Below are 16,332 nucleotides of genomic sequence, written 5' to 3' on the forward strand. Positions count from 1 at the left end.
GTCCCAGTGCCAGCCTTCTGGACCTCCTCCTTCCGGACAACAAACTTTCTTCTGATTCACCTCCTCAGGTCACTGAAATGCTTGTATGCCCCAGGTCCACCACGGCACACAGCGCGTACAACGCTCACACAATCCACCACCTGCTGCCATAGTTGACTGCGTTTGGCAGCACTGATCATATGGGACTGCGCACCAAACAACATGCCCCATTGTTGCAGCACCTCATCCACTAATACTGCATTTTCCTCACTGGTGGGATTTTTTCAGGAGGGCCATCCTCTTCTTCCTCCTACTCCGTATAGCCCGAAGTGCCCTCTCCTCCCCCCCCTCCCTGCTGGGCTCTCCCCCCTGGCCTTCCCTATCCCTAATTGCTGGACTCACGATAACTACTGGGCTCCCCTTCCAAACTACTGGGCTCCCCTCCCCCTAGCTAATGTGGTCCCCTCCCCCCTACCTAACCTACACTGCACCATGCCCCGGGAACCTCTGCCAGGCCAGATGACTTCTGGCCTGGCAGAGGGCACTAAGAAATCCTCCTCTTCCTCCTCCAATTCCTCAGTGGCCCTTGCAATCCATTTGTCCTGGCTGTGGTCCCAGAGACTTCCCCCCCCCACTGGCTTCCCTAGAGCTAGACCCCCTATCTAACCCCTGCCTCTGGGACTCAGGACATGGTTGAGAGGCAGCTCCCTCCACTTCTTCCTCTTGGCCCCTCCTCAAACAAGTCCTAAGCCCCCACCACTATCTTCCTTCCCCACCCCATTCCTGGCCACCTTCCTTCATTTTTCATTTTTTTTCAGTTTTGGGCAGCTTCCAAAAGTAGCTCCTTCTTCTTTGCTATCCAAATTGAAATGCTCCTAAAATGGCCACCGGGGGACTTCCTGTTAGATAAAAACAGGAAGTATGGAAAGTAACATTCTTTTAAAGTTCATGATTTTTTTTTGTGATTTTTGCAAAATTCACGATTTTTTCGTGAAAACGTATACAAATACATCGTTCGATTACTACCAAATAATTCACACTTTGCGCACCGCAAATCCAAAAAATTCATATGATAATTATGATTTAATCAGGGATATTAATAAAAAAAAACTACAATTCGGGGGAAAAGACACAAAAAGTTAAAATCGGGTTCATTCGGAATAAGATACATTCGGATCTTAGTAAATAACCATCTTTGTGCTTCATTCAGGAGGCACAAAATGCATCCATGAGGTTTTACATGAATGTCCCTTACTTTCTGTGTCCACAAGGGGCAATAGGAACCAAGTACATAGTGCCTGCTCAAGGTAGGAGTTAAGTACAGGTTTTATAAGGCTAGATTGAAGCAGGTTAAAGAATGCACCTTAAGGCACTTGCATCTTCCCCTTGGAAGATGAGCCTTATTGTGCCCTCAGATGTTATAATGGCAAAATGTGAAAATAAGAATAGTTTCACTTCACACACAGCATTGTGTAGGATTTGCAGTATTGTGCATTTACTGTAATGAATGACTAGGTTAGAAGGCCTAGCTATGAACTTGTAGGGTATCTTCTAATTCACAAATAGAAAGAGAATCACTGGTATTCAGCAACCTTTGCTCAGCAACCCAGGTAGCAACTTATAGTGTCAGCTATATCCCTTAGAGACAACTGCTGGATGCAAGGTTTTAAATGGCATAATATATTATCTACTTTAAATTCTAAGTATTTAAAAAGTCATGGAGGACTTCTGTCACGATTTAAATGCTCAGGGACCCAGTATGAGTTATATAGGTCATAGAACTCTGAACTGACTGCTGAATATCCTTTATAATCTGAATCATGATATATGTTCTCCTGTATAATTCCCAGACCTTAAGAAAGATATAGTGCTTTAGAAAGTAATTGTAAGTATGTGCAATCTGCATCTTAGAAAAAGCGAAGTATCTGCTGTATTACCTATTAGGGCAAATAAAAGGGATTATAGAACTGTATTAATACAAAAATAAAAACATGGCAAAAATAAAGACAAGAAAAAACTGCAATTGTCATAAGCATCAGCATGCCAGTATATAACTGTGTATGCTTATTTAAAAAGTAGTTAGGATCAAGTTCTAGGGATTGAATTATTATTGCAAAAAAGGAATAATTAAAAAAATTTAATTGTTTAAATGTACCGTATTGGAGATGCCATATTGTTATATTAATTATTAATATTGTATATATAATTAATTAATGACAGGTAATTGAGAGTTATTTGTTAACACTGTACCATCTGCCATATGACTTGCATATGTATTCTTATAATGTGGGGGTAAAGCAGTCACTTTTGTAAAGCTTTAGATTGAACTTAATAGAGGTATATTACTTCAACAGACATGCAGTAACAGAATAGTTAATTTTCTAATAAAGTGCTCTTCTATACATCGTTAAATACCTGTAAGATGTATAATGCTTTTTATAGACAGTACAGTACAGTAGAAGCATGTATATACCAGAGATTAATATGTCTGTCTGAACAGACTAAATAATAGTATGACAGACTGTTGCTTCATGAGCTCCAGAAATGTTTTTTTATATAAATAGGGGCATGGATGCAAATTGATATTGAAATTGAAGAACCTCTAGTCAGGCCTATTTTTGAACATTTCAACTACGTGCAGGAGAGTAAAGTTTTCCTAAGTCCCAAGGGTTGAGTTGGCCAGCTAGGATGGATCCTTTTTACCAGAGGGTAGGGAGAGTAGTCCTCTGAGATTATAAAAAGGGATGCCCACAAGTGCTCTGCCTCTTTCCAATGCACCCAATAGCTGGAGGAAGTGGGGTGTTGCTGCTAGGGTCTGAGGTGGAGGTAGATCTCAGTATAGGAGAAGTGTCAGGACAGACATTGTTATAGGTCACTCTAGGGGTGACAATTAGGATCAGGAATGTTAGTGAGAAACAAAGGCTCCAACGAGGAGTTTAGCGAGGAGTTAGTACCCTGCGGCACCTCTGTTGTCATTATAGGGACCTGAGTGGTCAGGCTTAGAATTAGTTAGATCCTGGAGTAATACACCTTCCCCGGGCTTCGCCTAGGGATGGGGAGTTGGTGACCGCAAAGCAGGCAATACTACCCACTGAGAGAGTTTGATTCATTATATTGATTCATTATTTTTAAGAGCCACTGGTGCCCAAAGTTATTTTAAAAAACAATGAATGCTGTGTGCCCATACCAGAGTCGTATGCCTTCATCCATCCCATAGGAGAGGGCCCACCTGAAGATACAGAGTGTAAGTATATTCATGCCTACTGGGAGTTGCCGAAAGTTAGACCCCTTGCCAGGGTCCTGGAACCAGTAAACAGTAACAAAAGGGAATGTTGAGGCACCCCTAACCCATATACCTGTTCCATATGTGTATTAAGTAGTAACTGTACTAAACAACAAGTAGATTTGCAGTCACTATTCCCTCAAGAATTAAGCTTAGAATAAATCAATTGGTACTTACACATTTACTTTGTAATTCTCTTTCTTTTTACCAGTATCTTTTCTATTTCACATTGACAAAATTGGACTTTAATGAATAGGTTCAAATGACATTTAAATTCCCAGTTACTTCATTATCATGGGAATGAATTAGCCACCAACAGCTGCAAACAGCAAATAAATTACAAAATGTTCCTTTCTGATATGAGTGAACAGAGATTACAAGAGTGAAAATAATAACCACACTGGACAGAGAATCACATGGGTTAACCCATAAGTTGCCTGTGAAATATTCAGTATTTTTAAAATCCTGGCATATAGCCAAGTTGGATGAATGCAGTCATCCTCAATATGTTTTAGCAGTGGAGGACCTGACATGTTGTTATTGATATTTGATACAGTCTCATATATATCAACAGTATGTAGATTCAGAGAAAAACACATACAAGTATTTATGGGATTCTTTGTTTTTAAAAAATAAAAAAAATTGTTATATATTCAAAACCATGATTTTATGAATTTGCATCTTAAAAGTATGTTATCGATTAAACTATTCTAAGTAACTTTTCAAATGTTTACTATTTATTTTTGTTTTTATATTATTGCCATTGCTATTCTGTCTATTATGTTGTTGGTGTCACTGACCCCAGCGACCAAAAAACTGTCCAACTGAACTGTGACAATTGTTCAGTTTATTTAAATTTGCTTATTTCTATTTCGGCCTGCTTCTTATCATATTCCTTTCAGACTTCTGAACTTTCTGCTTGGTTGCTATAATTGTTGCCTTAGCAACAAGAAATCAATTGAAATTCCAAGATGGAAAGTGTAGGCAAAAAGTCAAAATATGAATTAATATAAACAAAAACCAAAAGTAAAATATGTGGGCAATATACATCCTACTCAAAGATTAAACTCTGTTATTCACTACAAAAAATGTTTTTCACAAATCAAAGTGTTAATCTTTCTTTTGGAATTGAAAGCGTTGTTTCCTTACTAGATTTTTATTAAATTAGTGTAGCTTGCACCCTGATCAGTTGATATGCAAATATGCATATGTAATTATTAGGCATTAGTAATGTAGGGTGTGGATTCTGATATACAGACATAAATAGTGTCATTGCTGCAGTGACTATTTTATCCTTTTAACAGAAAAGCCTTAAATTACATTCCTATATCTCTTTCACTTTATCCAGCTGCATTCAAAACAGGAGCTTTTTGAATATTAACATTAACTGCATTGACCTTTTCATGTTTCATGTGAAATATGCCTGCTTTTCTTGTAATATTTTTGTCTAATTAAGTTGTTAGACATGCTTGGTTTAATTGGGGCATTGACATTGATATGATGAGTTAAACATGAATCCCTCACTTAACCCTTTAAGTGCCACAGATCGTAGAATCTACGTTCTGTGGATCAAAGGACCAAAGTGCCACAGATCGTAGATTCTACGATCTCCAGCACTTCCGGGTTCCAGTGCGCAGCGGTTGCATTTAAAACCGCAAGCGCACGTTAGATGCTGGCAGAACCCCCTAGGCAACGAGCAAAACCGGTCATACTCACCGGTCTCCCCACCGATCGTCGCTGGAACCAATAGGAGCGCAGGGCGCACGCAGGGCGCATGGCTGTGACGCGCTCCTGCTGCCCAAATAAATCCAGCCCTCCTGACGCCTCCCCTTTCACTCCTACTGCGCACTTGTGTCTGTTGGAGCCCTCCTGCTGCCTTCCTGCGGTTCTCCTGCTGGTTTGGTCGCCTTGATTGCCTGCCTTGGATTCAGTGAGCTGAACTACAACACCCTTACACCTTTTATTTTACTTGTTTCCTTCTAATCTCTCTAAATTTGGTTTTTTTTTTTTTTGAATATTTTTTTCTTCTGTCTTTATCATTTAGCACACTTTTGTACACTCACACACTTACAGGCATCTTTGCCAAGCACACACTCACACTCACACACACACTCACACACACACTCACACTTCTACACTTTTTCTTTCCCCTATACTTCTTTTCTTTTCTTTCTTTCTTTGCTTTCTTTAGTAGTTGTTTTTTTTTTTGCTAAAACTTTATTTCTACTCTTGTTCTATAATTATCTGCTTTATTTTATTGTATTTTTGCAGTTTTTTACCATTTTCATTGTTGCTTTGTGTTTTATATCTATTATATTGCATTTTCACTTTTATTTGCTGTTTGGTGCCTTTACAGTGACGTTGGTGGATCAAGGTTTCTAACCACCAATTTCATTCCAATAGCTGTTATTTTATTGTCTTAGCTGATTTTTATTATATTTTGTTGTTTTATTCTGCTTTGCCCTTTGCTGCTTGTTTAGTGCCCCCAAAAAGGTTTTCCTTTGCAGTGACGCTGGTTGGTCTAGGTTTCTGGCCCCCGATTTCATTCCAATAGCTGTTGTTTTTGTGCTTTAGCTGATTTTTATTACATTTTGTTGTTTTATTCTGTTTTTCATTTGCATTGCCCTTTGCTACTTGTTTAGTGCCCCAAAAAAAGTTGTGTTTGCAGTGACGCTGGTTGGTTTAGGTTTCTGGCCCCCGATTTCATTCCAATAGCTGTTGGTTTTAGTGCTTTGGGTGATTTTATTCCAGACTGTTCCTTTGCCCTGTTTGCTTGTTTAGTGCCCCCAAAAGGTTCTTTTCGATTTTGGGCACGTGCAGTGTCTTGTCTGTAATCTATTCTGTAGATTTCTGGAAGGAGTTCAAGTTCTAGTTTTTTTTCTTATATTTTGTTGTTTTATTCTGCTTTGCCCTTTGCTGCTTGTTTAGTGCCCCCAAAAAAGTTTGCCTTTGCAGTGACGCTGGTTGGTCTAGGTTTCTGGCCCCTGATTTCATTCCAATAGCTGTTGGTTTTTATTGCTTTAGCTGATTTTTATTACATTTTGTTGTTTTATTCTGTTTTTCATTTGCATTGCCCTTTGCTACTTGTTTAGTGCCCCAAAAAAAGTTGTGTTTGCAGTGACGCTGGTTGGTTTAGGTTTCTGGCCCCCGATTTCATTCCAATAGCTGTTGGTTTTAGTGCTTTGGGTGATTTTATTCCAGACTGTTCCTTTGCCCTGTTTGCTTGTTTAGTGCCCCCAAAAGGTTCTTTTCGATTTTGGGCACGTGCAGTGTCTTGTCTGTAATCTATTCTGTAGATTTCTGGAAGGAGTTCAAGTTCTAGTTTTTTTCTTCTTCTGATTGTTTGTATTAGCAGGGGTTAACTGTTGGTCAAATCTTGCTGCCTTCTTTTTTTCTTCTTCTTGGTGTTTGTATTAGCAGGGGTTAACTGTTGGTCAGATCTTGCTGCCTTCTTTTTTTTTTTTATTCTTGTTGTTTATTTTAGCAGGGGTTAACTGTTGGTCAGATCTTGCTGCCTTCTTTTTTTTCTTTTTCTTCTGGTTGTTTGTTTTAGCAGTGGTTAACTGTTGGTCAGATCTTGCTGCCTTCTTTTTTTTCCTTTTTCTTCTGGTTTGTTTTAGCAGTGGTTAACTGTTGGTCAGATCTTGCTGCCTTCTTTTTTTTCCTTTTTCTTCTGGTTGTTTGTTTTAGCAGTGGTTAACTGTTGGTCAGATCTTGCTGCCTTCTTTTTTTTCCTTTTTCTTCTGGTTTGTTTTAGCAGTGGTTAACTGTTGGTCAGATCTTGCTGCCTTCTTTTTTTTCCTTTTTCTTCTGGTTGTTTGTTTTAGCAGTGGTTAACTGTTGGTCAGATCTTGCTGCCTTCTTTTTTTTCCTTTTTCTTCTGGTTGTTTGTTTTAGCAGTGGTTAACTGTTGGTCAGATCTTGCTGCCTTCTTTTTTTCCTTTTTCTTCTGGTTTGTTTTAGCAGTGGTTAACTGTTGGTCAGATCTTGCTGCCTTCTTTTTTTTCCTTTTTCTTCTGGTTGTTTGTTTTAGCAGTGGTTAACTGTTGGTCAGATCTTGCTGCCTTCTTTTTTTTCCTTTTTCTTCTGGTTGTTTGTTTTAGCAGTGGTTAACTGTTGGTCAGATCTTGCTGCCTTCTTTTTTTTTCCTTTTTCTTCTGGTTTGTTTTAGCAGTGGTTAACTGTTGGTCAGATCTTGCTGCCTTCTTTTTTTTCTTTTTCTTCTGGTTGTTTGTTTTAGCAGTGGTTAACTGTTGGTCAGATCTTGCTGCCTTCTTTTTTTTCCTTTTTCTTCTGGTTTGTTTTAGCAGTGGTTAACTGTTGGTCAGATCTTGCTGCCTTTTTTTTTCCCTCTGGTTGTTTGTATTAGCAGTTGGTCAAATCTTGCTGAATTGGATTTAGGAGCTTCTTGCTTTGCAGTTGTTACTAGTTTTGTAGTGGTCTGTATTTTTCTGGCACAATGGCCAAACGGTTTTATACCGCTGCAGAAGCGGCTAGGTATTGTGAGGACTTCAGCTCAGAGGAATTTAGCAATTCTGATTCGGAGTATGTCCCATCTGATGACTCTACTGATGAATCAGAGGTTGGTGATAGCAGCACTATTAGCGCAGAGGCTAGTAGTGGCGGCACACTTACTGCTGAAGAAGTAGAGGAAGAGGGAGAGGCTGGTGGCAGTGTGCCAGATGCACCCATGGAGGTAGAAGAGGGTGAGGGTAGTGGTGATGCAGCAGTTGGAGCGCCTGTGTGGGGGCCTCCCTGTAATTATGCCCCTGAAATTCCCCCATTCACTGCAGTCACGGGCGTCAAGGTGGACACCACTAACTTTGAAATCCTAGATTTCTTCAATCTTTTTATCACAGAGGCCATCCTACAGGACATGGTCCATTACACAAATTTATACGCTGAGCAGTATCTTGCCAGCCACCCTATACCAGGGTATTCAAGAGCCCAGGCGTGGTATCCCACTACTGTAAATGAAATCAAAAGATTCCTGGCGCTCACATTGGCAATGGGACTCGTAGAACGCAACACCTTAGCTTCATACTGGGATACCACTACAGTCCTTTCCATCCCTCTTTTTTCAGCCGTTATGCCAAGAAACCGTTATCAAATTTTACTGCGGTTTCTTCATTTTAACGACAATGCAGCGGCTGTTCCCCCTAATGAGCCCGGTTACGACAGGCTTTACAAATTGAGGCCCCTTATAGATAGCCTGTCTCAGCGCTTCACAGAGGTCTACTCCCCCTCCCAAAATATATGTGTGGACGAGTCCCTTTTGCTCTTCAAAGGGCGCCTAAAATTTCGCCAATACATCCCTAGTAAGCGTGCTCGATATGGGATGAAATTTTACAAACTCTGTGAAAGCAGCTCGGGCTATACTAGTTTTTTCATGATCTACGAGGGAAAGGACACTAATTTGGACCCCCCCGGCTGTCCCCTTGACTTGACTGTCAGTGGTAAAATTGTCTGGGAGCTCATTACTCCACTGTTGGGCCAAGGTTACCACTTATACGTGGATAACTTTTACACAAGCATCCCCTTATTCAGAACCCTTTACTGGTTGGACACCCCAGCTTGTGGCACTGTTAGGCGTAACCGCAGAGGACTGCCCAAGGAACTGGTGGATAAGAAATTGAAACGTGGAGAAGTACATGCTCTAAGAAGCGATGAGCTCCTGGCATTAAAATTTGCAGACACCAAAAATGTTTATATGCTTACTACTATCCACAATGAGAGTGTAGTTGTCCAACACAGAAGTGGTGATAGGCCCGCAAAATCAAAGCCACTCTGTTGTAAAGAATATAGTAAGCATATGGGTGGCGTAGATAAAACCGACCAAATCCAAACTTATTACGACGCCACCAGAAAAACCAGGGCCTGGTACAAAAAAGCCGCAATTTATATGATCCAAATGGCCCTTTATAATTCTTATGTCGTTTACAAAACGGCAGTACCAGGCCCAACATTGAGTTTTTACAATTATCTGCTGCAGCTGCTCCCTGCCCTTTTGTTTGGTGATGTACAGGAGGTTCCAGAAATGCCTGGCAATGACAATGTTGCCTGAATGGTGGGTAAGCATTTCATTGCCCAAATTCCACCAACTCCTAATAAAAGATATGCCCAGAGAGCTTGTAAGGTTTGCCGTTCCAGGGGTGTTAGAAAAGATGTGCGGTATTTTTGTCCCAAGTGTCCTAGCAAGCCTGCTTTGTGTTTCCAACCCTGTTTTGAGGTGTACCACACTGTGGTACACTACGAGAGGGCTTGAATTCTGTGTTGTGTTGGTAGGTTAGGGCTCTCTGGGTTTGTTGGTGGTAAAAGGATTTAGTAAATCTGTATAGTAAACTTGGCATGCTCTAGGTTTTTATGCACATGCTAGCAGTAGCTGTTTAGGTGTGCTGGCAGAGTGATACTTTTCTTTTTTTTGTTTTTTTTTTTGTGGAGTGGTTTTTCAGATTCAAGCCCCCCTATTGAGATCTAACATTTTGGCAGGTCCCTACTTCGCTTATAACTAGGTATAGATGTTGTTAATAAAAAAAAAAAGTTTGACAAGGCAAACAATGACAGTTTTTTTTCTGTATAGTAGTGATCTTTGATTTTTTTATATAGGATTTGGCACTGGGTGAGCAGTGCAATGTAGCATAAAAACTTGTACAGTATGTAGGTTTGTTCTTAGTCTAAATCAAAAAACCACACTAGCACACGAGACTTGTATCTGCAAGGCAAGCCCTTGCAAAGGCTTTTACTGCCGTGGTGCCACCGCAGTAAAAACCTTTGCTAGGGCTTGCCCTGCAGATACAAGACGTTACTAGGAGGCCACCGTATCCTCCATTCACTGTGCACCGAGCAAAGCTATATACCTGCACAACGGGTGTACGAGTGTCTACTCCAATTGTTCTTAGTCTAGGCATTCAGCTTTTGTGTTGAGCAATGGTGTTTTAGACCAGTTGTGTTATGGATAGCACTTCTATTGCGCTGGTGGTAAATAGCAAAATGAGGTGCTGGTTGGCGAGAGGGCACACGATAGAACTTGTGGTGCGTGATGAATACGTGGGATGATGTGCATCTCTAATGCTGATGCTACAAGTCTTTTATTTTACTGGCACCTCAAAAGCTCGTCTATCAGCGCAGTTATCTATAGTTTTGTCTGTATTTCTGAGCAACATTTGCATTTGTTTTTGTAGATTTAGGTATCTCTGGATTTGTGAGTATTTCAGCTGCTAATGCCCCAATCCTCATTGTTGCCACCTAAATTCCTAAACTTCTTAGGACACTTGCATAATTTATGGGCCAAATTTACTATGGTTTCTGTTGGAAAATGTATTTGTAAATGTGGTACAGATTTTGTCATTGGCGAATTAGTGTAGGAAGAAGCAAAGGAATTTGTATCGTAACACCACAGGACAGATGGAACTCAAAGACACTCCACTACAATATATCAGAATAGGTGAGTGAAATATATTTTGGGGTAGTAGCACCCAGATGCAGATCCATAAAGTGGTCCCAAAATTCCCTGGGAGATAAATCTTAACTTTGTATACTATCTTTTCCTTTATTTCAGACCAAAGCAGAGTTCTACAATGCAGAATGTGGCCAAAATTCTCCAGCATGAATGGCATCTCTGAATAGTTGAAGGTGTTTATTTTCAAGAAATCTTAGTTTTTGGGGGTTATTTCATCAGTAAGGGACAGTTTCAGATGATATATGGATACATGCACCTAAATTCACAGCCCCAATATTACGCATTGTCCCTGTTTTGGGATGTTTGGTGGCTGTGTCTCTATGTTTATGCATACATATGGGGTATCATTTTATTCAGGGGGACTTGCAGATTGTTATTGAGCAGGTTTTTGTTAGTTACCATGGAAACTTAGGGGGAAATCTAAGTTTGTATATCTTTTTTCCTTTATTTCAGACCAAGTCTCGGATTCTACGAAGGACTGCGGCCACAATTCTCCGTGTAGAAAAGTAAGAATGGCATCTTTGAATATCTAATGAAGTGTACTTTTCAAAAATATATGGTTTGTGGGGGTTATTTAACAGAAAAGGTGCAGTTTAGGATGAGAAAAGTTGAGAACCTCATATAAATTCGCAGCCCCAATATTATGCATTGTCCCTGTTTTGGGGTGTTTGGTGGCTGTGTCTCTATGTGTATCCATACATAGGGGGTATCATTTCATTCAGGGGAACTTGTAGATTGTTATTGAGCAGGTTTTTGGTAGTTACCATGGATAGTTAGGGAGAAATCTAGCTTTGTATAGAATGGCGTCTTTGAATAGCTGAAGAAGTGTACTTTACGGTAATATATGGTTTGTGGGGGTTATTTCAGAGTTTGGGGGTGTTTAGACTGAAAAACCACAAGTAGTACACATAGAGCGCAGCCCCCAGATTTTCAACTGCAATTGCCCTTCTGCATTGCTCCTGTTTTACCATGGATAGTTAGGGAGAAATCTAGCTTTGTATATCTTTTTTCCTTTATTTCAGACCAAGTCTCGGACTTCTACGAAGGACTGCGGCCACAATTCTCCGTGTAGAAAAGCAAGAATGGCGTCTTTGAATAGCTGAAGAAGTGTACTTTACGGTAATATATGGTTTGTGGGGGTTATTTCAGAGTTTGGGGGTGTTTAGACTGAAAAACCACAAGTAGTACACATAGAGCGCAGCCCCCAGATTTTCAACTGCAATTGCCCTTCTGCATTGCTCCTGTTTTGGGGTGTTTGGTGGCTGCGTCTCTATGTGTATCCATACATAGGGGGTATCATTTCATTCAGGGGGACTTGCAGATTGTTATTGAGCAGGTTTTTGGTAGTTACCATGGATAGTTAGGGAGAAATCTAGCTTTGTATATCTTTTTTCCTTTATTTCAGACCAAGTCTTGGACTTCTATGAAGGACTGCGGCCACAATTCTCCGTGTAGAAAAGCAAGAATGGCGTCTTTGAATAGCTGAAGAAGTGTACTTTACGGTAATATATGGTTTGTGGGTGTTATTTCAGAGTTTGGGGGTGTTTAGACTGAAAAACCGCAAGTAGTACACATAGAGCGCAGCCCCCAGATTTTCAACTGCAATTGCCCTTCTGCATTGCTCCTGTTTTGGGGTGTTTGGTGGCTGCGTCTCTATGTGTATCCATACATAGGGGGTATCATTTCATTCAGGGGGACTTGCAGATTGTTATTGAGCAGGTTTTTGGTAGTTACCATGGATAGTTAGGGAGAAATCTAGCTTTGTATATCTTTTTTCCTTTATTTCAGACCAAGTCTCGGACTTCTACGAAGGACTGCGGCCACAATTCTCCGTGTAGAAAAGCAAGAATGGCGTCTTTGAATAGCTGAAGAAGTGCACTTTACGGTAATAGATGGTTTGTGGGGGTTATTTCAGAGTTTGGGGGTGTTTAGACTGAAAAACCACAAGTAGTACACATAGAGCGCAGCCCCCAGATTTTCAACTGCAATTGCCCTTCTGCATTGCTCCCGTTTTGGGGTGTTTGGTGGCTGCGTCTCTATGTGTATCCATACATAGGGGGTATCATTTCATTCAGGGGGACTTGCAGATTGTTATTGAGCAGGTTTTTGGTAGTTACCATGGATAGTTAGGGAGAAATCTAGCTTTGTATATCTTTTTTCCTTTATTTCAGGCCAAGTCTCGGACTTCTACGAAGGACTGCGGCCACAATTCTCCGTGTAGAAAAGCGAGAATGGCATCTTTGAATAGCTGAAGAAGTGTACTTTTAATATATATGTATGGTTTGTGGGGGTTATTTCACATTTTGGGGGTGTTTAGATGGAAAAACTGCAAGTAGTACACATAGAGCGCAGTCCCCAGATTTTCAACTGCAATTGCCCTTATGCATTGCTCCTGTTTTGGGGTGTTTGGTGGCTGCGTCTCTATGTGTATCCATACATATGGGGTATTGTTTTATTCATGAGAAGTTTGTCTTTCAAATTGTCTGTGGTTTCAACATTTATAACTGTGTTGTTTTGTCAGATTTACATTTGATCCTGCGTCTAAGTTTACATTTTAGAAAAAAACTAAAAATACAACAAAAAAGCTCTAAATTTCATGATGCGCTGGTAAAATGTATTTCAATTTTGAGTAAAAAATACAGCACCCCTACAAACCTGAAGGTCTGTTGTTTCTAAAAATACCAAACTTGAAGGGATAATTTAAATTTACATATAAGTTATCAACTGTTACATGTGCTTATCTACTTTGTTCTGGTGTAAAATTCTAGAAAATGCTGATTTAGTTTGGGGGTTACTCCTGGACAAAAAAAGTGGGTTACTGATACATATTTGGTATCGTTGGACTTGGCAGGATCACGGCTTTTACAAACACAAAAAAAAATGCTAGTAAAATCAACTTTTCTGTGGAAAAAAACTCAAGATATACTCCATTTTTTAATAATTTTTTTTTTTACATATTTCACCCAAAATACACACTAAATCTCCAGAAAAGTTGCAAAATTACACTTGCATGTCAAAGTCCAATTTATAACGAAAAAAACAATATATAATTTTCCTAGTTTCATGGAGGTTTTCCTACAGAAAAACCTTGTTAAACTGAACAAGTACCAAATGCTTAAAAAACGTCTGGCATTTCGCGTACCAGAAATGTGAAATTCGGCTGGCACTTAAAGGGTTAAAGGATCATTAACTACAACAAAACTATTTTGTAGCAAAACATGTGTATATACACACACATATATATATATATATATATATATATATATATATATATATATATATATATGTGAGTTTTCATTTTGTAGTTCTCTAGAGAGTGGTATTTAATCATTGTTGCTTGAGTATTAAAAACTTTGGGGGACATGTAATAAAATTCACAAAGTGAAAAACTTTGAGAATAAAAATGTGCATGTCGCAATGTAATATTCTTTGTTAGCCTTTTATTGCATTGCAAATCTTAATTGCCCATTGCAAACCATTTACACCTGCTCTGGAGTTTTGTTGTATATTTTGTTGCAAAAAACCTGTTTTCCTATTGCGAATTTCTATTACATACATTGCGCAAACTATAAAATTTGCAATCAGTATCTTACTGTCACATGAGGGGCAAAGTGTTCGCATTGCAAACGATTTTCATTAGTGACCAATATTACATTCCCCTCATTGTATTCTATGGATCTGATGAGCAATTTGCTACATAAGTACATAAACATTTGCCCTATTGCCCTGTTTCAACTTGGCTGGCCCCATGGCTACACAGCAGCTTTCTATATAAACTAATGTGGAGAAACAAAAAGCTTGCGTAAGTAAAATGTGATAGCACATTTTTGGTGTTACTAGTCTATTAAAAAAGAAAATAATTTGCCAAACATACTATATCTATCAGAAAAATCCCTTTCTGATGTAGATTATACATTGAGCAGCAGTAGGGAAGAGGGAAATTCATACCTTATATATTAGTAAATATTGGTTCTGACTTATATTGTTATTTAGTATGAAGAGAGAAGAAGATACATGTATATTACTAGAGAACAATCTTCTATACCATAAATGATTTGCAATCCAAAAGAACGAATTGGAGCAATTGTAAAAGAAATATGTCATGATAATATGATAAAATAAGTCCAAACAACTAATCAATTCTGTCACCAAGTAGGTGCTAACAATGTTTACATTTACATTTTTCTATTACATGCAAGAACTGTTTCATTAACATGTATGGCATTTCCTAAATTCATTTCTTTCAAACCAATTAAGATTCAAAATGACGTTTAGCTAATTAAATGACAAAATGGTAATGACTGCATAGTTCTTGGAAAACATTTGTACAAAGTTGTCATTAGACTTTTAGCTTTGTTTGTTACACAACAATAGTAACATCTTGCATATTTATCTCTATTATAAGAGTTTTTTAAAAGTATATCTCCAAAGCAGACCTTACTATGGAAAGAATAAGACATTGTCTCCTGTCTTCTGCTGAATATTTCATAATGTATCAATATGTACTTTTCCCTAGAAAAGACAGTTGAGCTGTGTAATTTAAATAAAGGACTTTTATTGTGTAAACATTATTTCTTTGTTTTATCTGACAATATAATGCAGTGCATTATGCTCCATAATAATTCTGCAATTTTAATGTGATTCACTATATCTGAAAGCTGCTGTATAAACATTGTGATTGATTTAAGGATGTCTAGTAATTTTCACTATTGTTCTATAAATCTTTAATAAAAACACTTTAGAGAGCTCAGTGGCAAGGATTTATGGTTTTGCTATAATCAGAAGAAAAAAAAGCTTCACATTCTATGAAATATATAATTGAGAATAATTTTTTTTTAATTTATTTAATTATTTTATGTTAATTACATGTGTGCATTTATTAGGCTATTTATTCAACAGTTATCCACATGTTAACAGAATCAGTCAGTACCGTAACTAGAGGGGGGCGGGCCCTGGTGCGTGACGTGCAGCCGGGCCCCCCACCCCCCTCCATACGAAATTTTCGGGCCGCATTTTAGTGGCACGCAGGCTGCCGGGGGGCCCTGAGGGGGTGCAGGCCCAGGCATGCTCACACCCCCTGCTCCCCCGGTAGTTCCGCCACTGGAACCAGTCTGTGTGTATGCAGGAAATAATACATTTAGTAAATACAGTATTCTATGCTGAATCACACATCTGAAACTGGATTAAAATAATGTTAAGATACACAGCAGGAAATATGTGCAATCAATTGTGTATTATTAGTAATGAATATCATCTTCCTTCTCCATTTAATTCCATTCTCTATCAACTGCATATACATTAAGATATTTAATAGGTACTTACATTTTTTCATTCATCATAGTCTTCTGGAAAACAGCTCAATTAATGTTTAAAACATGTTATGGTATTTGATCTATAGAGTTGACAGTTTCCATTTACACTGAACAAACTAAGGCATGTTTAATTACTCACCACCAAGCAACATGACATCTCCCACACATATACTGTATAATGAATTAATACAATCAGTGAAAGATTGTGGTGTGAACACATTAACAGGATAATTGTTAAAAATCATTAAATATTTCTCAACCTTTATCACACTTTTTCACTTTATCTCTAGGAAAAAAAT

General features: G+C 38.8%; 1 protein-coding gene across 3 annotated transcripts in view; it reads right to left on the minus strand.

Annotated features, from left to right (window-relative positions):
* The window catches only part of cdh12.L (cadherin 12, type 2 (N-cadherin 2) L homeolog), a 579,800-nt gene that overhangs the window by 190,176 nt on the left and 373,292 nt on the right, over positions 1 to 16,332 (minus strand). The window lies entirely within an intron of this gene.

The sequence above is a fragment of the Xenopus laevis genome, chromosome 6L, assembly GCF_017654675.1.
Source record: "Xenopus laevis strain J_2021 chromosome 6L, Xenopus_laevis_v10.1, whole genome shotgun sequence".
In the NCBI taxonomy this organism is placed as follows: domain Eukaryota; kingdom Metazoa; phylum Chordata; class Amphibia; order Anura; family Pipidae; genus Xenopus; species Xenopus laevis.